Source organism: Lathyrus oleraceus, chromosome 1 (genome assembly GCF_024323335.1).
Source record: "Lathyrus oleraceus cultivar Zhongwan6 chromosome 1, CAAS_Psat_ZW6_1.0, whole genome shotgun sequence".
NCBI classification, from domain to species: domain Eukaryota; kingdom Viridiplantae; phylum Streptophyta; class Magnoliopsida; order Fabales; family Fabaceae; genus Lathyrus; species Lathyrus oleraceus.
The window spans coordinates 84,899,038-84,922,576 of record NC_066579.1 but is presented as its reverse complement, the minus strand read 5'-3'; the positions used below and the strand labels follow the sequence as shown (position 1 = coordinate 84,922,576).

Here is a 23,539-nt window from a genome sequence, read left to right as displayed (position 1 = left end):
TGAATTAATGAAAATAAGGCAATTAAAATAAAAATCAGAAATTATAAAAAAACGTGGACCACTTGATCTCCCTCATTAATTGAGGTGGCAAATCAAGTGGATCAGAGCGCGCTATCCATGTGTTCCCTAGTCAAATGTCTCACACGCGTGGTAATCACTTTGAACGCTCAGGATTAAAACAATTTAAACAGATCACGTGTTTCAAAAGGATGTTGATACATCGCCGGAGCCAGAGCTCCGGTCTTCTTCTCCGGTGGACCTCACCAGACTGGTCCACCCTCAACCATCACCAAAATGAAAAAGGAGGACATGAATTTAAAGAAAAAATTCTCGGGAGCTCGAATTTGGCATCTATTTTGTCTAACTCCAAGTATATAGAAATATATAGGGAGTTGAAATTTGAGGATCATGATCTGAGTTACTTCGATTTGACCTCTAAGCAACTCAATCTTGTTGCCTACATTGGTAGGACTTCAAACAACCAAAAATTAAAAAGAATAATGGAGAATTGAGTGAGAATCGAAGAGATGAAAAATTCTGATGATCACCTTCAATGTAGCTTCAGATTGGCATGATTTTGCTCTCAATTATGCTTGGCTTGCTTTAGATGCTTGATGGAGTGGAAATGTATCAAAGAGAAGGAAGGACTTTTGGAGTTTCAATCTCAAAAATAATGAGAGATTCAAACTCGATTTTCAAAGAAAATCTTCAAGCTTATCCTTTGAATGTGAGGGTTTAAGGTTGCTGATTCAAAGCTTGCGCGCCAGGGTCTCTAATTCTGAGCAAGAGGACTTCTATTTATCGCCAAGGAGATTGATAATTGCACACTTCCATTTTTGGCCAAAGTTGGAAATCTCACTTGCATGGGCGTGTGATAGGCCCATCAAATGATGCACTTAGGTCCAAAATCATGTGTAAACAATGCTAAAATCATGTGGAAAGGCCATGCAATCGTGTATGAAAAGTGGAACTTCAAATCTTTCAAATGGTCCTTCAACATTAAGCCATGCGCAAGTCATTCATATTTTGTCCAAATGAGATGCATTTGGACTTTTTGGAAAGGTTAGATCAAGAGGAACAACTTTCATGTTGAAAACTTGTTCATTTGAAGCTTGGATCATGATGAATTTTGAGGCGGAAGTTTGGAAAATCAAACATATAAAAAACAAATTCTAAGTATCAAGCCATATGTTCACTTATTCCACCTTGAGTAACTTTTTCTAGGGACTTCAAATGAAAAACGTTCCTTCATCAAAGTTGTAGCTCTCTAAAATTCCTTCAAATTGGTCACAAATTTGACCCCATTTGGATTTAGCATGTAGGCGTTATGCATTTTAGAAGTGGAGGAAAATCACTTGTTCAATGGTATTGGCCCAAAATGACCTATAACATTTCCCTTTATCACATGTATTTGCAAGTTGAATTTGCACTTCATCTAAACATCAAATTTTAATTAGACATCTTTAATTTGACCATGCAACTCGAATGGCTTTCATCTCATAAAAATTGAGCAAGTTATGGTCTTGGGAAGTTGACCTCAAAATTAGGGTTTAGATAAAATGACCTATAATCTTTCACCATAACAAATGCCTTTCCAAGCAAAAATAGATTTTGACCTCAACATGAAAGTTGTTTGGAATGTAATTTAGAGTAAAGTTTATCTTGGAATAATTTTTATATGACACAAATTGTAGGAGATAGAGTCTAGGGATCCCTTAGTTTTGACCAGTTGAATTCCTCTGGCCAACCACCATGAACCAACTTGCTAGCTTGACATTCTCTTAACTTTTGGGACTCATGGAGGATCATATATGCATAAGATGATGAAATGTAAAGTATCTATTGAAATATTTAACTAAGTGGTGAAGAAACTTATTGAAGAAGTCACATAAGATACCCAGATGAATTAGGGTTTCCAAGGCAAACCAACTCCAAACTCTTGATGATTTTTTGATCAAAATAACATGTGAAGATCATGGGGAGCCATGTATGACACTTAGAGATATATTAAACCATTTCTTGATTGATATCCTTGCATTGAGGGTCTTGAACCCTAGACATAAGCTTAATAGATCAAAGGTGAGCATACACATTACCTACAAAAGCAGTTAAACTATACAATGACATATTTTTGGTATTTTGGTTAGTAAACATAAAGAAAAATGAAGTATGATACAATCAAATATGCTTGGTGATCTCTCCCAATGCAAACCCAATGAATGAGGGGTAAGGAGGATGCCAAGGTGTGATCCCAATGTTAATGCATATGATGAGAATAACATATGTTAGGGTCAAAATTGGGGTCTTACAGCTGCCCCTATTTAAGGATGTTATAGCTGAGGAGATGAAGGTTAAAACCTTCACTTCAACTCAGTAGAGTGGACTTAAATAACAACATATAAAAACAAATTTTTGTCCCTAAGAGACCTCATGATGCATATGATTGAATGTTAAAATAATCTTTGTGGGGAAATGTTGCCACAAAGAAAAAGAATCCAGAGAGACTGATAGTCCACAAGAGTACAACGCATTCCGTAAGGAAAACTCATTGGGGAGACAAAGACTCTGGAGGGAAAAAGGTTGTGCGTAGGCCGTGCTACGACTTTAAAATTGCTGGGGGACTCGAGGGATTCCACGAAAATAAATCTATGGAAAGACTCAGTCAGGGAAGAAATGATCTTCAACACAGGAGCAACAGAAGTATATTATCCATTACCGGTTACTGGGTAAGGAAATAACATAGTCTGTTAGAGAGGACATTTGTTACCGGTTAGGGTAAACATATCAAGGATGACTCTCTAGGGGCAATAAAAGGTGTATTCATTACCAGTTACTAGGTAAGAATTAACCTGCTGGGGAAAGCCAAATAGGATTTAAAACTACCGGTTACTGGGCAGAAGACCGCAAAGAAAGAGAATATCCGTCACTTATTAAAGTGGACATATCAAGGATAGACTCAAAGTGGAAGAATATCCGTCACTGGTTAAGATGAACATATGAATGATAGACTCACCTAGGGATATTAGGAAGGATATACGTCACCGGTTAAGATGAACATATCAAGGATAAACTGCCTGAAAAAAGTAGGAATTCTATTTATCGGATACTTGATAGAATACCGAAAAGAGAATATCTGTCACCGGTTAGGATGAACATATCAAGGATAAACTCCAAGGGGAAGCAGGATTTACAACTACCGGTTACTGGGAAGAAAACCGCAAAGAAGAGGAAATTTTTCATCGGTTAGGATGAACATATCAAGGATTAACTCTTTGGGGAAATAAATAGGGATTACAACTACCTTTTTACTGGGTAGAATACCAAAAAAGAGAATATCCTTCATCGGTTAGGATGAACATATCAAGGATAGACTGAAAGCGGGGGAAGAAAATATCCGTCACCGGTTAGGATGAACATATCAAGGATAAACTTCCTGGGAAACGTGAAAACGAATTCGCTGGGGAGAAAAAGGGTTACTTTTGCCGAGTATTGGGCAAAAGTGAAATACTTGCAAATTGAGAAGAATATTACCGGTTAATGGGTAATAGACTCTCATGGGACCAAAAGCATATATCTAGGTAAGATCTAGAAAGAAACAGTCAATCAAAGACTCAACTCAATGAGGATATAACTCAGGGGGAGTAATTCCATCCAGATAATCAACTGGGGAGGAAACTGAAATAATGATCATCCACGAGGAAGTAACTCAGTGGGAAATGAGAAAGGTTATATTCTTTCAGCTTAAGGGGCTGACACCCTACAATTGAAAAAGGACAAACATACCAAATCTGCGTGTGGGGAAAGGATACCACCGTAGCAGAGGATCAGGGAAACAATGGATCACAAAATGCATGCAAATAATGAAATCTATGAATGTATATGTATATGTATATATGATGATTATGCCGACAAAACGATCACAACGGATACAAATGTCACTGGTCTAAATCATTGATACAATTCTTAGCCAATCCTCACAGGAGGGAAACATCTGCTGGAAAGAATCATCCACCTCAGAGGCTCAAATCTGGCTGGGGAGAAGGAAAAGATTTACCGAAAACCTTCACTATCAACTCCGCGGGGAATTTTAGGTCAACATCATATCAAATGGGAGACAACCTTCCAGAGGATCAAAAATACTACTCAATAGTCGAGGCTAATGTAGGTTAGGGATAACTCTGATGGCGACTTGAGGGGGAACAAAATTTGCCGAATCTATGCAACTTGCTACAATAACGCGCCTACAACTCGAGGGAGGAAATTACGAACTCAGTTGGGGAAACCAATAACTCGGCCGGAGATGCTGAAAAGCTGCTGAGAATAAACGCAAATTGCACCAACTGCTTGGGGAGAAACCAACAATGCTTCGTATTTAGGGCTTACTATTTTTCAAACCGCTGTTGGTATTCCTTTAATTACTTTTTTAAAGTAACTATTTTTATTATTTAGGAAAACATGCTTTTTATTTTAAAACTTTAATTTCAAAATGATCACAATAAAATTTAATTCTATTTAGCTGAATAAATAAGAGTAGAAACAATTGGATAAAAAAGTCAACTTTATTTAATGACATGGTAGTCTGTAAATGGCAAGATTCCATAGATCTGTACAAAAGTTGAAAAATGGTAATTTACATGGAAAAAGGGCTACATTGAATACAATTATCACTAATCCTTCTACCAATTTTGATATCCACTGTGCTCTTCGCTTTGGCTGAAGATGAATTAGAACCAAACATTGTGCTCAAGAAAGTCTTAAATACTGAAGAACAACCAGCTTGCAGTTACTTGTCGTAATCCCTAATTTTTGCATAAATTGCCCTAGGGTGGGGTACTCAATTTATCGGGATAATTTTTTTTTCTGTTTTATGTCTCTAATTTTAGCCTGGATCGCCCTTTCAGGTTTTCAATCTACCGAGACGCTCATTTTTGCCTAAGCCGCCCTTTCCAGTTTTCAACTTAGCGAGCTTTTCTTTTCTTTTTTAGGCGAAGTATTTCTTGACTGCATCGGCATTCACAAGACGCGTGAACTCTTCACCATCCATAGTTGTAAGAATCAAAGCGCCGCCTGAAACGACTCTCTTAACAACATATGGGCCTTCATAATTAGGAGTCCATTTGCCTCTAGCACCTGGTTTGAAAGATATGATCTTCTTAAGCACAAGGTCACCTTCTCTGAATACACGAGGTCTGACCTTCTTATCAAAAGCTTTCTTCAACCTCTGTTGATATAACTGACCATGACACATGGCAATTAATCTCTTCTCTTCGATCAAATTTAGCTGATCAAACCTGGTCTGACATCATTCACCTTCTGTCAATTGGTTTCCATTAGCATACGCAATGATGGGATCTCTACCTCTACGGGGAGCACAACTTCCATGCCATAAACAAGTGAGAAAGGGGTTTCCCTTGTTGAAGTATGGATGGATGAAAGATACCCGTGCAAAGCAAATGGGAGCATCTCATGCCAATCCTTGTATATTAAAACCATTTTCTGAATGATCTTCTTGATGTTCTTATTCGCAGCTTCAACAACCCCGTTCATCTTGGGTCTGTAAGGAGAAGAATTATGGTGTGCAATCTTGAAGTCTTTGCAAAGAGCTTCCACCATATTATTGTTCAAGTTTGATCCATTTAAGTAACGATCTTGCTTGGCACACCATAACAGCATATAATATGATTCTTGATAAACCTTACAACAACTTGCTTGGTCATATTTGCATACGATGTCGCTTCAACCCACTTCGTGAAGTAGTCAATAGCCATCAAAATGAAACAATGTTTGTTCGAAGCTTTGGGCTCAATCATGCCAATCATATAAATTCCCAACATGGAGAAGGGCCATGGAGAGGAAATGACATTCAAAATTGTCGGAGGAACATGAATCTTATCTGCATATATTTGACACTTCTGGCATTTATTCAAAAACTTGCAACAATCAGATTCCGTTGTCAGCCAATAGTAACATGCTCGCAACATCTTCTTATCCATAGCATGTCCATTGGAGTGAGTACCAAAGGAACCTTTGTCGCCCTCGAAAATGATAATGCGATCCCTCATGATAGGACGCGGAAAAATGTTGTTCGAAACAGAGTCACCACCGAACTTTATTTATCCCAATGAAGGAATAGGAAAATATCGAGAAAACCTTTTGGAAAATAGAATAATGGTCGTCGCAACCATATTCGGGTTCGGGAGTCGATTACACAAGGGGAAGGTATTAGCACCCCTCACGTCCGTTGTACTCAACGGGAACCTTTTAGTCTGATTTTGCTATTTGACTGTTAATTGACTGTTATTTGCTTGCTTCGAGTGATTAGAATTGATGATAGATATGGATGAAGACCTCAAGAGGGGGAAATGGGAGGTTTTTTATTAGCGTGCTCGCGAAGATACAACAATCTCCTGCCTACGTATCCTTATAGTGCAATAAGGAAATTAGAGCATTCGTAGTTCGGGCTACTACGAATATTTGGTGTGTTTTGTTTTGATGAACGACTGTGTAGGTCGGCGTTCTAACTGATAAACGCTGGCTTGTCTACTCTCGGTGGAGGCTCTAGCACTGGTTTGTTGTGTGCATTAAAAAAGGATTGACAGTGTTCTTTTGAAAAGGGTTTTGGTCACGCGGGGGTGACAAGTTGAATTGATGTGTTTGGGTTTTTTGGTTTGGTTTCGATTGCGCGGGGGCGAGAAGTTAGGTTTGATTTGTTTGAGATGTTTTTGGAGAACGACGAAAGATTGAGCAATATGGTGTACACCAATCGTCCAATTCTTTCGAGGAATAATAAGGCGACCACCTTCTATTCCTTTTTCGTTCGAATTATTTTGAAAGTTTGTTTGTGGATGTTGAATATGCACGGTAGTGAGGCGTACACCCCCTACTCGCTTATTCAAGGAATAATGAGGCGAGCGCCACCTATTCCCTTATCCAAGTTTATTTAGCATGTTTTAGCCGGAAGTCGATAATTTGTGCAATATGGCGTACGCCAATTATTCAAATGATCGAGAGATGGTGAGGCGAACGCCTCCCATCTCTTATCACCCGAGGTTTAAATTGTAAAAGATGTGTTTTTAGATATTGTATTTGAAATTAATAGTTTGAATTTTGAATTGGTAGGTTTTGAAAAGTCGATGATTTGAGTAATGTGACGTACGCCAATTATTCAAATAATCAAGGAATGGTGAGGCGTACGCCTCCCATTCTCTATTAAAGTTTAAGTTGTTTATTTTGCGAAATTGGATTTAATATAAGAGGTGATTTGAGTTTATTCAATTGCGTGTTAAATTGATGACAAAGATTCGAGCAATGTGGCGTACGCCAATTATTCGAATAATCGAAAGATAGTGAGGCGTACGCCTCCTATCCTTTTATTATCAGAAATTTAGAATTAAATGGTTGTAGAATTTGTAGTTGATTTAGAAAATGTGATTTGAATGTGTATGATTAAGGTTTAATCGGGTGACAAGAACTCGAGCAATATGGCGTACGGAAATTATTCAAGTGCTTGAGAAATAGTGAAGCGAACGCTTCCTATATCTTTTTCATCCCAAAAGTTAAAATTCTTTAGAAGTTATGATTTGGAAAATGGTTTGAGTTATAAATTATGGTGAATCGGTCATCTACTCGGTTAATTAATAACCAAATAGGTCTCATTGTAAGAAAGCCCAAGAGTAAGCTATGTGAGGTTGATGGCGATGCATAAAGCGATCGACTTACAAAGGTGTTTTTGAAAATGGGCTCGACATTTGAGTCGAGAATTGTGTGATGTGTTTTTGAAATTGGTTTGGATCGATGATGAATTTGTTTTGAAATGAAATTATTTGAAATGATTTACAAGCGAATATTATCATGAAAATAGAACATAATTTATAGTTGGGATGAAATGAGCATTTGCATAAGTAAAGCAATCAAACAAGGGAAAGATAATAATTTGAAATGAAAGCCCCATAAAACAAATGAATAATCAACTAAAAAATAGTAATTAAATAAAATAACATAATATAGTTAATTAAAAATATTAATTAATTAAAATGTTAATTAGTTAAAGAATAATTAATCAAATCAAATGAACTTATTGAATATCACTACAAAAGAAAGTAAACATGATAAAAACAAATGGGCCCTTTCAAACCAAAAAGCCAATGTGAGGCGCACCAGATAGAAAGCTCATGGGTGTAAAACGAAATCTGGTCTTAAAAGCCCCAAGTAGAAGGCCCATCCAGCAATAAAGGGCTCAAGCCATAGTCAACCATGTTGACTCACTCTCACCGCATGATGAAACTACCTGGACTAGTCTATACATCACACGATCTACATCACGGGACCACGCATTCTGGGTATAGTGGCTACACGGGATTAACTCCCCTAACCGACTATGCATGGGAGACAAGTGGCAAGTGATCCGCCACTTGGCTCAACCATCGATGGCCCAACACGAATCAAACAAAAAAGAAGAGCTCAAAACAAATTTCCTCACGCCTCTCTTTTTCCATCTTCCTCTCTCAAGCTCTCTGCAACCTAAAAAATAAACCACCTATCTCGCCGGATCTCACCCAAACAAAAGGTTAGCTCAGAGATAACGAAGCATACGAGTTCAGAGATGTACCGATTTTAAGAAGACAACATCAACCTCACGAATCTGCTAAATAAACTTTGTGGATCTAATGGCTTAAAGTATTCAACATCATCACATCGAGCATGTAAGCGGAAAATAAATTCAACTACAAAGTACTCAACAGTATAAATCAGAAGATGGAAATCTCATCGGAGCTTTAAAGCTCCGACAAGATTCCGGCGAGCAGGATTACCTCAAGTAAGTGTTCGCCTCTGACCGTGTAATAATTTCCTTCACTCCTTCTTCAAGTCGCTTTCTTTTCTTCCCAATCCTTTTGTGGTCTTCCTCGTTTGTGCGTGCTAGGGGTATAGCTCAAACTTTGTTGAGTTTCAGAGTGAAACTTCAATAAGTTTAGGAAAAATTCTGAGCTTTAAATGATGTTTGAGATGGTATTTTTGCAGAGTAACGGTGCCAGCCAGGTCCTCCTCTCTTCAATGATTGGAATCCTGAATTTATAGAGGTGATGATTTGGTGTACGTATTGTGTGCTGGCAAGATGCAGCGGATCATTCCGTTGGAATCAAATCTTTTCTTTAGATTTTGGTGGGGACCAAATATGTGGTAGGAAACGAACTTGATTGTGGTCCCAAAAATCTCCAAATGCGTGGCCGTCTTCTCTGAATCTTCCGTCAAGTTTTTACTGTTGTGAAACCTTCAACGGTTATGGTAAGAAAACTGGTATTTACTGTTGTGTAAATTCAATTTTACCCGCTCGTGATACTCTAAACTTTTTCTCATACGCTCCATTCATGTTATGATCTGGTTCTTAATAATGGTATACAACAATACTGTTTGGAAAAAAACGATTGGTTCTGGTTATGTTGTAATGCCAATGCCTTTGTTTTCTTTGCAGGTCATATGTAGGCTCGGTTTGGTACAAGCGATTAGGGACTGACCTGCACACTCGGGAGTGGTTCCAATTCTGATGGAGTACTATCAAAACAGTCATGCCTTTTCCTTATAGTGGTTCGCTGCTGGTCTAACGAGGGTAAGCAAGTTAGTGTGGATAATGTAGCTTCAGATCTACACGTGAGTTCTTTGAATGAGTTATTGAGTTACATTGTCCAGCACAAGAAAGATTTCGGCAGAAACTTCTCAAGAAGATCATAAAGGTACTGTAATTACAAAAGGCCATCCATATGAATCTTCTATAGAGGTTGTGGAAAATTCTAAATTGGTCGTGCCATCTTCTCAGCATAGTGAAGTCAAGCAATCTTCCATTGTCACTGGTGAAGAAATAAAAGTTGTGCACTCCGAAGAATCTATTAAAGATCAAAAACTTCCTAGTGCCAAAATTATTCCAATTGGAAATAAATAGCCCTAGGGATGGTTCTTTTGATGGAAACAAGTATGCAGAAGAACAAGACGATATGGAGTGCTGCTTTTGCAGGGCGCAGCTTTGGGTCATGGCTTGGTGATGGTGTTGCCTGGAGTTATGAATTCCTTACTGTTTCGATAATTTGGACATCCGAAACTTGTAGGAAGTTTATTGAATGGCTTTGTTATTTTGCAGGGTGCTGTTATGGTAACACAAGTTGGCGGGTGACTTCAAGTTCTATCATTTCACTTCTGTTTTGAAAGGTAATGACCATAGCCTTCAGCTCATGTGCCATAAACTTTACACTGCCATTTTCCTGATACTGGTGTAGATTGAAAGTTGGCTATGATTCGGCATCAGTATGTTTTCATTTGAAATTAACCTGCCTTTTTGGGTGTATTACTGTAGGAGCAGCTGCTGGTTTTGAAAGCGTGCATCATCTACAGTGCTTTGGATTTTTTCTTGGGATGCTTTGCCTGTGTGTGAACCGATATGTGAGCTGCTATGCTTGATGCTCATTGTGTTGTATATCTTTTGATCTGGGTCTTCCAGGGGCTGCATAGGTTAGCTTGTGGGCTTCACTTCAGGTTTTGCTTTATTTCCTGTAACATATATGATATTAAAGATGATGATGCATCGGTTTAGATGCCACAATATGCTGTTGATTTATGTTTCTGTTGTGAGAATGCAGGTTTCTAGGTTGCTTAAGATTTGTACTGACTTGTGTGACTCGTTCTGGCACAATACTACTTGAGGCCTCTTTTCAACCAAACTTTCCATCTTTAGGAAATAACCGTACCATCAAGTCGAAGGAAATGACAAGGAAATGATGGTGTCGCAGGTGAAACAGATATTTGCTGAGATGAACTTTGTGATTGACCTTAGGTGTGGTTTTGTATGTGTTGTCATGATGCTTAGGTAAGGTACTTGGTCATTGTGTGTCAACATGTGAATTAGTTTCTGGTTGAATATGCTGCTCATGCTGCAATTTGATGATCACCGTTTTGAAGGACATGGGATTTACGGTGTGGAAGGCCATGGCATGCTGTAGGTCTAATGCATCTGTCTTGGATGGTGATGCAGGCTGGATTGTGCTTATCCGGACATGGCATGTTGCCTGTTAGATTTTTGGAAATCTATTTCTTTAATTTGGCTTGACTGTAATGTATCTTAAGTCACAGGGTTGTCATGAACGGTCTTGTGGTATGGTTTTATTAATGTATTTGAAACAACTTTGTTTGTAAATTGAAACTTGTGGTTCAAAAATCATAAATCAAAGCTAATACCCACACCAGATGACGTTATGCATGAAATCCGCAGACAAAGACCTGTCTATTTCTTATAGTCACACAATGCGAAAAATAAACACTTAAACTCAGTCCAAATGAAACTTCTCCATTCATGACCCGAAAATGACGATTATAAATGGCAACCCATAACTTCATCTTAAGTCACTCACCACCTGCTTGTTGACCTTGAATTCATAAGGCGAGAAAGATGCAAATTTAATGCAAGAATTGTTCTACACAAGATGTAGTGTTATTATGGTCCATCTGATACATTAACGAGTCTAGCTTGTAACAAACCAGGTTCATGGCTAAGCTTACGGATTCATCGACATGATGCTTGCATGACAAGACTCATCCATGACCTTGATTCAAACTAGTATTCCAACTTAGATAGTGTCCTTTCATTATGTCCTTTTCCTCGTATTCGTGTAATAAATCACACTGGACAAAAATGGGTTTTATGAAATGCATGTTTCTATGTAGTACGGAAATGACATAATAGTGATAAGTAACTAAGGCGAGGTATTCTCGTGATGAAATGTATGTCATGCCATGCATATGATGCAAAATAAAAAATGAAATCAATTGTATGAAAATTTAAATATGCCCGGACAAAATTGGGGTATGACAGCTTTCCCTATTTAATTAACTTGAACCAGAAGGTAAGAATGACAACAGTTTTCATACATTCGTGGTGGAAGGTAATTAAATACGAAAAGATCCAAATTTTTTCCTTTGAAATGCAATGGAGAAATGCAGAAAGAAAATGCAATGGATTCTAACAATACCAAGGTAATAGGAGTAGAATGCCAAATCAATGCCAACCCGCAAGTCGACACTCGATCTTGCAAAGGTCGTTTCTGATGTGAGACACATGTGGGACAACAACTGAACAGGCTCTCTAGCACAAAAGGATGACAATAGAATTTTTTAGCATCAAAAGGATGACAGTAATTCAACATGATTTTCTGGATTATCATCACCAAAAGGATGATGGATAAGCTGAGCTTCAAAAGTAGTTATCACCAAAAGGATGATGTCCGTCACCAAAAGGATGATGGTTATTTTGATAAAGTTTCCCATTACCGAGAGTATAATATCAAGGCTACCACCAAAGGATGATAGTTAACTTATTAACTTCAAAGATCTCCATCACCAAAGGGATGAGGGTATGATCCAACAACAAATCTTGTTATCACCAAAAGGATGATGATAAGTCAAATAACTTCAATGATCACTATCACCAAAAGGATGAAGGTATAGTCACATAACAAACTTGTTATCACCAAAATGATGATAATAAGTCGAAACTCATTGATCACCATCACCAAAAGGATGAAGGTAAGATACATGATAAAACTTGTTACCACCAAAAGGATGATAATAAGTCAAAACAATCACCATCACCAAAAGGATGAAGGTATAATTAAAAACAAAACTTGTTACCACCAAAAGGATGATAATAAGTCACACCACTCAAAGGATCCCCATCACCAAAAGGATGAAGGTAAGATCAAAACAAAACCTTGTTATCACCAAAAGGATGACAATAAGTCAACAATCACCATCACCAAAAGGATGAAGGTAAGGTCAAACGATAAAACTTGTTACCACCAAAAGGATGATAATAAGCACACAACGCAATTGATCACCATCACCAAAGGATGAAGGTAAGATCAAGACAAAAACTTGTTATCACCAAAAGGATGATAATAAGTCAACAATCACCATCACCAAAAGGATGAAGGTAAGGTCAAACGAAAAAACTTGTTACCACCAAAAGGATGATAATAAGAACACAACGCAATTGATCACCATCACCAAAAGGATGAAGGTAAGATAAAAAACAAAACTTGTTACCACCAAAAGGATGATAATAAGTCAATACAATCACCATCACCAAAAGGATGAAGGTATAATTAAAAACAAAACTTGTTACCACCAAAAGGATGATAATAAGTCACACAACTCAAAGGATCCCCATCACCAAAAGGATGAAGGTAAGATCAAAACAAAACCTTTTTATCACCGAAAGGATGATAATAAGTCAACAACCTTAAATATCACTGACACCAAAAGGATGACAGTAAGATCAAACAAACATAACTTGTTATCACCAAAAGGATGATAATAGGGACAAAACTTCAAAACTTGTTATCACCAAAAGGATGATAATAAGCTGAAACAGACTCAATGATCGCCATCACCAAAAGGATGAGGGTAAGATCAAAACAAAACTCGTTATCACCAAAATGATGATAATGAGCCCATAACTCAAATGGTCATCGTCACCAAAAGGAGGAAGGTAGGATTAAACAACAAAACTCGTTACCACCAAAATGATGATAATAAGTCGACAACTTTTACAGATAACCATCACCAAAAGGATGAAGGTAGGATCGGACCATAAAACTTGTTATCACCAAAAGGATGATAATAAGTCGATAGTCACCATCACCAAAAGGATGAAGGCACTACAACACAACAGGACTCGTTATCACCAAAAGGATGATAAGGAATCAACAATCACCATCACCAAAAGGATGAAGGTGGAATCATAACTTCGAAACTTGTTACCACCAAAAGGATGATAATAAGTTATAATAACTTCATATATTACTGACACCAAAAGGATGACAGTGGGGTGTAATAATTGCAAAGGTCACCATTCACCAAAAGGATGAAGGTTGGACCAAAACTTCAAGGATCTTCGACACCAAAAGGATGACAGTAAGATCACAAATGTCAAGGATTTATCATTACCAAAAGGATAACAGTTATCGTAAATAGGGTGATGATCAATATTATTCCTCAATGGCCTTTCACCAAAAGGATGATAGTGAGAAAAATATTGGAAAAATAAGGCTACTATCAAGGTTCAGTAAACCTGACTTGTTGGGTAGTATTGGAACATGGTGGGTAAGACTTGCTTGGGGTATCCATCAACAAAAGGTTACAGAACAAATACTCTCTGGGGAGGTGTAGTTTCTGTCAACAAAAGGTTACCGGAAACGACTTGTTGAGGGACGCTCAACGTGAAACAAGGTAAGTGTTTAAAGAAACAATGCTTGACTTAGATGAGGATAACATCTTATCAACAAAAGGTTGAGGGATGTAACTCAATGGGGAACGCCCGATAGTAGGGTAGGAACTTACTCAGAGAAAAACATTGACTCAACCGAGGGTTGGCCTGGATGCCTACGACTAAACCTTGGATCTTGATTCGTGCTATATGCATAAATATCATGTATGCGTTATGTATGAGGTGATGCATGTGATGCATGTTTGAATGCGAAGAGTGATTGGTTTGTTTGGGATTGGCCCCCCTTTTCAAAGGCAATGTGTTTTGTGGAGACCAGTGGTGGTTGGTTTTGTTTTTGTGTGGGTGCCAGCGAGGTGGACTTTGGCTTTTCTGGTAATTGTCAATGTGGATTGAGCTATTGATTGGTGAACGAATCTGACCTCCCGACACCCGGTAGTTGATGATGTGATGAACACGCAATAGATGTGGATAATCCTGGTGCCCCAAGTTTGATCTCTTGCTGATGTATGGTGTCTTTGCCCCTAAGGTGATTTCGATTTCTTCTTCTAAGATGTCTGGCCAGCCTGTAACTGAGCATAGCGACATGATCAACGCATGATGATTATGCCTTTGACGTGCCCTAAGGATTCTTGTCAAGGTATGATGTTGTATTGGTATGAACTTTCGACATTTTTGTTGTGAATTCAAGCAGTTACTAGTGTCTGGCGCAATCTGCTTGACTGACTTGAAGATATGAAGGGAACTTGCCCCTTGCAACTTGTCTTGCCCCTGATTAGCCTTTGAGGGAGTTGCCCCATATGGGTTGAGTACTGAAGTACTTTTCCTCCTTGATCAACCGATGCTTGGAGATTTTCCTTATACTGACTACTTCTTATGTTGACATGATCAAAAGATGCCATGCCCCTGATTTATGAGATGGTCTTGATTCGTGTTAGCACCAAAGATCAAGTACCTCTTGAATTTCCCCTTGTTTGGAATTTTCTCGATGTCAAGTACTGACTGATAATTAAGAATTGTTTATTCAGGAAATGGTGATTTTAATGCAATAGTTATGCAAGTTTTGAAAAACAATCATTCATTTGGAGTGTCGTGGTAGTGTGTGGCGAGCGGATCATGTGTCCAAACGCGGTGCTTGATTTAGCTAGTGTGTGAATGATGTAGTGAGAATAAAATATTAGCAAATCTCTAGGAGTCAGTTTACTCAACCTTGCTGTAGTATGCTTTCAGAATAAACCTTACTTCAATTAGGTCTTTTGAGGGTTGTAACGTGGCTTGGTTCATGGTTATTGAAACAAAAGGATATAAGGATCAAAGTTTATTTTAACCATCCCTTCTTCATGGTGATCTCCAATCCTACATTCAGTTAATTCACACACATTCGTCTTTTGCGGGTGTAAGGATAAAGATGGTGATTCAAGGTCTCTTAGAATGGAAGCCACCTTATTTTGTTTTTTGGATGTCGGTGACCCTTTGATTTTGGTATGGTGGTCACTGAATCTTGTTTTGTTTTGTTGGAGACTTTCATTATCTCTTTCAATTTTTGTTTTGATCTCTAACTTTTGCATGGACCGCTTGTTAGAGCTTTAATCCATCAGGATTGCCCCAGTTTTTTTGCCTAAGTCTCCTTTCAGAGTGTTGGACTTAGCAGGCTCTTTCTTTGATTTTGATTGAATTGCGACTGCCAGGTCATTGGTCATTGAAGAACAACCGACATAAAATTTGGATTTGTATGGTTTCTTCGACACTTCATGATGTGTGTGAGGAATGTCATATGGTTGATCCTCATATGGGATATTTCACCTTTGTAATTTGAATGTGTAGTTAGATCAACTGAACACTACCCTGCCCCAGGTTAAGCATAAGGTTTTTTTTTTAGATTCGAAAGAAACTCCTACTTCTAGGCTCGAAGTGATTGACTAAGGATTAACTCCTTATCTCTCCGGTGTTTGAGGATTTGAAACAATGCCTGTACATCATTAGCAAGATTTTATCCGAAAGCATATGATCAACAATTATGAGTATTTTGTTTTCGTCATCCTCCTTCCAACATTTACTAACAATAGTGCGATAAAGGAGGTGAAGTGGAAAAGTATGTGTTTGTGTCTTTGCAAATGTGATAGATGAGTGAATTATGAAAGATTGATTCGAAGCATGCATAATCATCCCATTAATAAGACCAAATACAAATAACAATGTTTAAAGCATACAATACTTAAACAAACAAGAACAAATTACAAAAGTGCGAGATGGTAAAAATGGCATAATGACCGCCTTCATTCAACTGAACAGGCCTTTATCTCTTGATTCTTCGTTGGGATTTTTTTATGCTTGCTCAGGCTGGTGAAGAAAGCATCATGCGGATCTTCATCACCCATCATTGATCCATGTCGAGCAGATGTAGCAGAATGCTCATGGGGGTTCTCATTGACCATTGGGATCGGAATAGGGATCGGCCCTCCTCTAGGCTGGGCGGGGTTACCCTCAAGTTCAGTTACTCTAGGGATGCTAAGTGATGGCGATCCAAATTGGGCAGCAACTTTCCTGGCTTCGGCGCTAGTCTGTGCATCCTTTTCCTTCTGAGCCAAGAGTAACATGATCTCAAGCAAGTGATCCATCTTTGCCTGCATGGAGTCAATGTCTATTCTCATCGAAACCTGGTTTGCTTCCAACTGTTCAAGTGTCATCTTGTAGTTGCGGCGTGTCTCATACTGGTGTCGAGTAGTCAGCGTTACTAGACAAGGGTAGAGTATGGTGTAAGTTTTTTTGTTTTTGGAAGATGATATGCAATGCATGTTGATGATATGCAAATGCATGAAGTTCTGCCATGTTTTTCGCAGAGGAATACAGACTCAAAATTATCCACATGTCGAGTACATCAGTATAACTGGAAGAAACAAAGGTTTTTATGATCATAATAAATTCCCCAAAGGTAGGTTCTAAAGTTATGTTTTCAAGGAAGGAACTTAGACTCACGTATCACGTTCAAAACTTCCTCACAATGATGGGCTAGCCACATCGTGATGGGCGTTCTGAACTGATCTAATCTAAGTGGGATTCTCGTATTGTTCGAACAGGGTGTAGACCCTTCGGTTCAATACTACATAATCACCGATCATGAAAACAAAACTCGGGTTTAAGGCGAGGTCCCTAGAGTCACGGATCGTATCTAGAACCTCCCCACAATAATGGGCTAGACATATTGTGATGGAAACTCCAAACAGATCTACTCTAGGTGGAGTCTTCGTATTGTCCCAATGAGGTGTACACCCCTCGATTCAATACTACACAACTCCAGGTTCTAAGTTTTTTCTCGAAGCTCGGGTATGGAGCTTATCTCAAAGCATACACCAAGTCCCATATCAAAGTGTCAACACATTACATACAACACAATTAATCAGAATAAAATACAGAGAGATAAACATGGAAAGAAAGAATATCTTCCAACAGTCATAGCAAAATCAGACTAAGTTAGGCTAGACTCTCTCTTGCTTGGAGCAGTATTCCCCAGCAGAGTCGCCAGTCTGTCGCACCTCGAAAATGATAATGCGATCCCTCGCGATAGGAGGCGGAAAAATGTTGTTCGAAACAGAGTCGCCACCGAACTTTATTTATCCCAATGAAGGAATAGGAAAATATCGAGAAAACCTTTTGAAAAATAGAATAATGGTCGTCGCAACCATATTCGGGTTCGGGAGTCTATTACGCAAGGGGAAGGTATTAGCACCCCTCACATCCGTTGTACTCAACGGGAACCTTTTAGTCTGATTTTGCTATTTGACTGTTAATTGACTGTTATTTGCTTGCTTCGAGTGATTAGAATTGATAATAGATATGGATGAAGACCTCAGGAGGGAGAAATGTGAGGTTTTTTATTAGTGTGCTCGCGAAGATATAGCAATCTCCTGCCTACGTATCCTTATAGTGCAATAAGGAAATCAGAGCATTCGTAGTTTGGGCTACTACAAATATTTGGTGTGTTTTGTTTTGATGAACGACTATGTATGTCGGCCTTCTAACGGCTAAACGTTGGCCTGTCTACTCTCGGTGGAGGCTCTAGCACTGGTTTGTTGTGCGCATTAGAAAGGATTGACAATGTTCTTTTGAAAAGGGTTTTGGTCACGCGGGGGTGACAAGTTGAATTGATGTGTTTGGGTTTTTTGGTTTGGTTTCGATTGCGCGGGGGCGAGAAGTTAGGTTTGATTTGTTTGAGATGTTTTTGGAGAACGACGAAAGATTGAGCAATATGGTGTACACCAATCGTCCAATTCTTTCGAGGAATAATAAGGCGACCGCCTTCTATTCCTTTTTCGTTCGAATTATTTTGAAAGTTTGTTTGTGGATGTTGAATATGCACGGTAGTGAGGCGTACGCCCCCTACTCGCTTATTCAAGGAATAATGAGGCGAGCACCACCTATTCCCTTATCCAAGTTTATTTAGCATGTTTTAGTCGGAAGTCGATGATTTGTGCAATATGGCGTACGCCAATTATTCAAATAATCGAGAGATGGTGAGGAGAACGCCTTCTATCTCTTATCACCCGAGGTTTAAATTGTAAAAGATGTGTTTTTAGATATTGTATTTGAAATTAATAGTTTGAATTTTGAATTGGTAGGTTTTGAAAAGTCGATGATTTGAGTAATGTGGCGTACGCCAATTATTCAAATAATCAAGGAATGGTGAGGCGTACGCCTCCCATTCTCTATTGAAGTTTAAGTTGTTTATTTTTCAAAATTGGATTTAATATAAGAGGTGATTTGAGTTTATTCAATTGCGTGTTAAATTGATGATGAAGATTCGAGCAATGTGGCGTACGCCAATTATTCGAATAATCGAAAGATAGTGAGACGTACGCCTCCTATCCTTTTATTATCGGAAATTTAGAATTAAATGGTTGTAGAATTTGTAGTTGATTTAGAAAATGTGATTTGAATGTGTATGATTAAGGTTTAATCGGGTGACAAGACTCGAGCAATATGGCGTACGCCAATTATTCAAGTGCTTGAGAAATAGTGAAGCGAACGCTTCCTATATCTTTTTCATCCCAAAAGTTAAAATTCTTTAGAAGTTAAATGATTTGGAAAATGGTTTGAGTTATAAATTATGGTGAATCGGTCATCTACTCGGTTAATTAATAACCAAATAGGTCTCATTGTAACAAAGCCCAAGAGTAAGCTATGTGAGGTTGATGGCGATGCATAAAGCGATCGACTTACAAATGTGTTTTTGAAAATGGGCTCGACATTTGAGTCGAGAATTGTGTGATGTGTTTTTGAAATTGGTTTGGATCGATGATGAATTTGTTTTGAAATGAAATTATTTTAAATGATTTACAAGCGAATATTATCATGAAAATAGAACATAATTTATAGTTGGGATGAAATGAGAATTTGCATAAGTAAAGCAATCAAACAAGGGAAAGATAATAATTTGAAATGAAAGCCCCATAAAACAAATGAATAATCAACTAAAAAATAGTAATTAAATAAAATAACATAATATAGTTAATTAAAAATATTAATTAATTAAAATGTTAATTAGTTAAAGAATATTTAATCAAATCAAATGAACTTATTGAATATCACTACAAAAGAAAGTAAACATGATAAAAACAAATGGGCCCTTTCAAACCAAAAAGCCAATGTGAGGCGCACCAGATAGAAAACTCATGGGTGTAAAACGAAATCTGGTCTTAAAGGCCCCAAGTAGAAGGCCCATCCAGCAATAAAGGGCTCAAGCCACAGTCAACCATGTTGACTCACTCTCACCGCATGATGAAACTACCTGGACTAGTCTATACATCACACGATCTACATCACGGGACCACGCATTCTGGGTATAGTGGCTACACGGGATTAACTCCCCTAACCGACTATGCATGGGAGAGAAGTGGCAAGTGATCCTCCACTTGGCTCAACCATCGATGGCCCAACACGAATCAAACAAAAAAGAAGAGCTCAAAACAAATTTCCTCACGCCTCTCTTTTTCCATCTTCCTCTCTCAAGCTCTCTGCAACCTAAAAAATAAACCACCTATCTCGCCGGATCTCACCCAAACAAAAGGCTAGCTCAGAGATAACGAAGCATACGAGTTCAGAGATGTACCGATTTTAAGAAGACAACATCAACCTCACGAATCTGCTAAATAAACTTTGTGGATCTAATGGCTTAAAGTATTCAACATCATCACATCGAGCATGTAAGCGGAAAATAAATTCAACTACAAAGTACTCAACAGTATAAATCAGAAGATGGAAATCTCATCGGAGCTTTAAAGCTCTGACAAGATTCCGGCGAGCAGGATTACCTCAAGTAAGTGTTCGCCTCTGACCGTGTAATAATTTCCTTCACTCCTTCTTCAAGTCGCTTTCTTTTCTTCCCAATCCTTTTGTGGTCTTGCTCGTTTGTGCGTGCTAGGGGTATAGCTCAAACTTTGTTGAGTTTCAGAGTGAAACTTCAATAAGTTTAGGAAAAATTCTGAGCTTTAAATGATGTTTGAGATGGTATTTTTGCAGAGTAACGGTGCCAGCCAGGTCCTCCTCTCTTCAATTATTGGAATCCTGAATTTATAGAGGTGATGATTTGGTGTACGTATTGTGTGCTGGCAAGATGCAGCGGATCATTCCGTTGGAATCAAATCTTTTCTTTAGATTTTGGTGGGGACCAAATATGTGGTAGGAAACGAACTTGATTGTGGTCCCAAAAATCTCCAAATGCGTGGCCGTCTTCACTGAATCTTCCGTCAAGTTTTTACTGTTGTGAAACCTTCAACAGTTATGGTAAGAAAACTAGTATTTACTGTTGTGTAAATTCAATTTTACCCGCTCGTGATACTCTAAACTTTTTCTCATATGCTCCATTCATGTTATGATCTGGTTCTTAATAATGGTATACAACAATACTGTTTGGAAAAAAACAATTGATTCTGGTTATGTTGTAATGCCAATGCCTTTGTTTTCTTTGCAGGTCATATGTAGGCTCGGTTTGGTACATGAGATTAGGGACTGACCTGCACACTCGGGAGTGGTTCCAATTCTGATGGAGTACTATCAAAACAGTCATGCCTTTCCCTTATAGTGGTTCGCCGCTGGTCTAATGAGGGTAAGCAAGTTAGTGTGGATAATGTAGCTTCGGATCTACACGTGAGTTGTTTGAATGAGTTATTGAGTTACATTGTCCAGCACAAGAAAGATTTTGGCAGAAACTTCTTAAGAAGATCATACAGGTACTGTAATTACAAAAGGCCATCCATATGAATCTTCTATAGAGGTTGTGGAAAATTCTAAGTTGGTCGTGCCATCTTCTCAGCATAGTGAAGTCAAGCAATCTTCCATTGTCACTGGTGAAGAAATAAAAGTTGTGCACTCCGAAGAATCTATTGAAGATCACAAACTTCCTAGTGCCAAAATTATTCCAATTGGAAATAAATAGCCCTAGGGATGGTTCTTTTGATGGAAACAAGTATGCAGAAGAACAGGACGATATGGAGTGCTGCTTTTGCAGGGCGCAACTTTGGGTCATGGCTTGGTGATGGTGTTGCGTGGAGTTATGAATTCCTTACTGTTTCGATAATTTGGACGTCCAAAACTCTTAGGAAGTTTATTGAATGGCTTTGTTATTTTGCAGGGTGCTGTTATGTTAACACAAGTTGGCGGGTGACTTCAAGTTCTATCATTTCACTTCTATTTTGAAAGGTAATGACCATAGCCTTCAGCTCATGCGCCATAAACTTTACACGGCCATTTTCCTGATACTGGTGTAGATTGAAAGTTGGCTATGATTCGACATCAGTATGTTTTCATTTGAAATTAACCTACCTTTTTGGGTGTATTACTGTAGGAGCAGCTGCTGGTTTTGAAAGCGTGCATCATCTACAGTGCTGTGGATTTTTTCTTGGGATGCTTTGCCTGTGTGTGAACCGATATGTGAGCTGCTATGCTTGATGCTCATTGTGTTGTATATATTTTGATCTGGGTCTTCCAGGGGATGCATAGGTTAGCTTGTGGGCTTCACTTCAGGTTTTGCTTTATTTCCTACAATAGATATGATATTAAAGATGACAATGCATCGGTTTAGATGCCACAATATGCTGCTGATTTATGTTTCTGTTGTGAGAATGCAGGTTTCTAGGTTGCTTAAGATTTGTACTGACTTGTGTGACTCGTTCTGGCACAATACTACTTGAGGCCTCTTTTCAACCAAACTTTCCATCTTTAGGAAATAACGGTACCATCAAGTCGAAGGAAATGACAAGGAGATGATGGTGTCGCAGGTGAAACAGATATTTGCTGAGATGAAATTTGTGATTGACCTTAGGTGTGGTTTTGTATGTGTTGTCATGATGCTTAGGTAAGGTACTTGGTCGTTGTGTGTCAACATGTGAATTGGTTTCTGGTTGAATATGCTGCTCATGCTGCAGTTTGATGATCACCGTTTTGCAGGACATGGGATTTACGATGTGGAAGGCCATGGCATGCTGTAGGTCTAATGCATCTGTCTTGGATGGTGATGCAGGTTGGACTGTGCTTATCCGGACATGGCATGTTGCCTGTTAGATTTTTGGAAATCTATTTCTTTTATTTGGCTTGACTGTAATGTATCTTAAGTCACAGGGTTGTTATGAACGGTCTTGTGGTATGGTTTTATTAATGTATTTGAAACAACTTTGTTTGTAAATTGAAACTTGTGGTTCAAAAATCATAAATCAAAGCTAATACCCATACCAGATGACGTTATGCATGAAATCCGCAGACAAAGACCTGTCTATTTCTTATAGTCACACAATGCAAAAAATAAACACTTAAACTCAGTCCAAATGAAACTTCTCCATTCATGACCCAAAAATGACGATTATAAATGGCAACCCATAACTTCATCTTAAGTCACTCACCACCTGCTTGTTGACCTTGAATTCATAAGGCGAGAAAGATGCAAATTTAATGCAAGAATTGTTCTACACAAGATGTAGTGTTATTATGGTCCATCTGATACATTAACGAGTCTAGCTTGTAACAAACCAGGTGCATGGCTAAGCTTACGGATTCATCGACATGATGCTTGCATGACAAGACTCATCCATGACCTTGATTCAAACTAGTATTCCAACTTAGATAGTGTCCTTTCATTATGTCCTTTTCCTCGTATTCGTGTAATAAATCACACTGGACAAAAATGGGTTTCATGAAATGCATGTTTCTATGTAGTACGGAAATGACATAATAGTGATAAGTAACTAAGGTGAGGTATTCTCGTGATGAAATGTATGTCATGCCATG

General features: G+C 38.3%; 1 long non-coding RNA gene across 7 annotated transcripts; it reads left to right on the top strand.

The window, feature by feature from the left end:
• Nucleotides 1-8,011: 8,011 nt before the first annotated feature.
• Nucleotides 8,012-22,721, top strand: LOC127117628 (uncharacterized). Of its 7 annotated transcripts, XR_007802014.1 has the most exons (7): nucleotides 8,012-8,815; nucleotides 9,019-9,282; nucleotides 9,470-9,604; nucleotides 9,685-9,728; nucleotides 9,812-10,197; nucleotides 10,343-10,521; nucleotides 10,626-11,247. It is a non-coding gene; the product is annotated as an uncharacterized LOC127117628 (long non-coding RNA). The 7 variants fall into 7 exon arrangements; XR_007802013.1 differs by adding an exon at nucleotides 22,706-22,721 and having other exon boundaries at nucleotides 9,470-10,197; nucleotides 10,626-10,852; XR_007802012.1 differs by having other exon boundaries at nucleotides 9,685-10,197.
• Nucleotides 22,722-23,539: the final 818 nt, after the last annotated feature.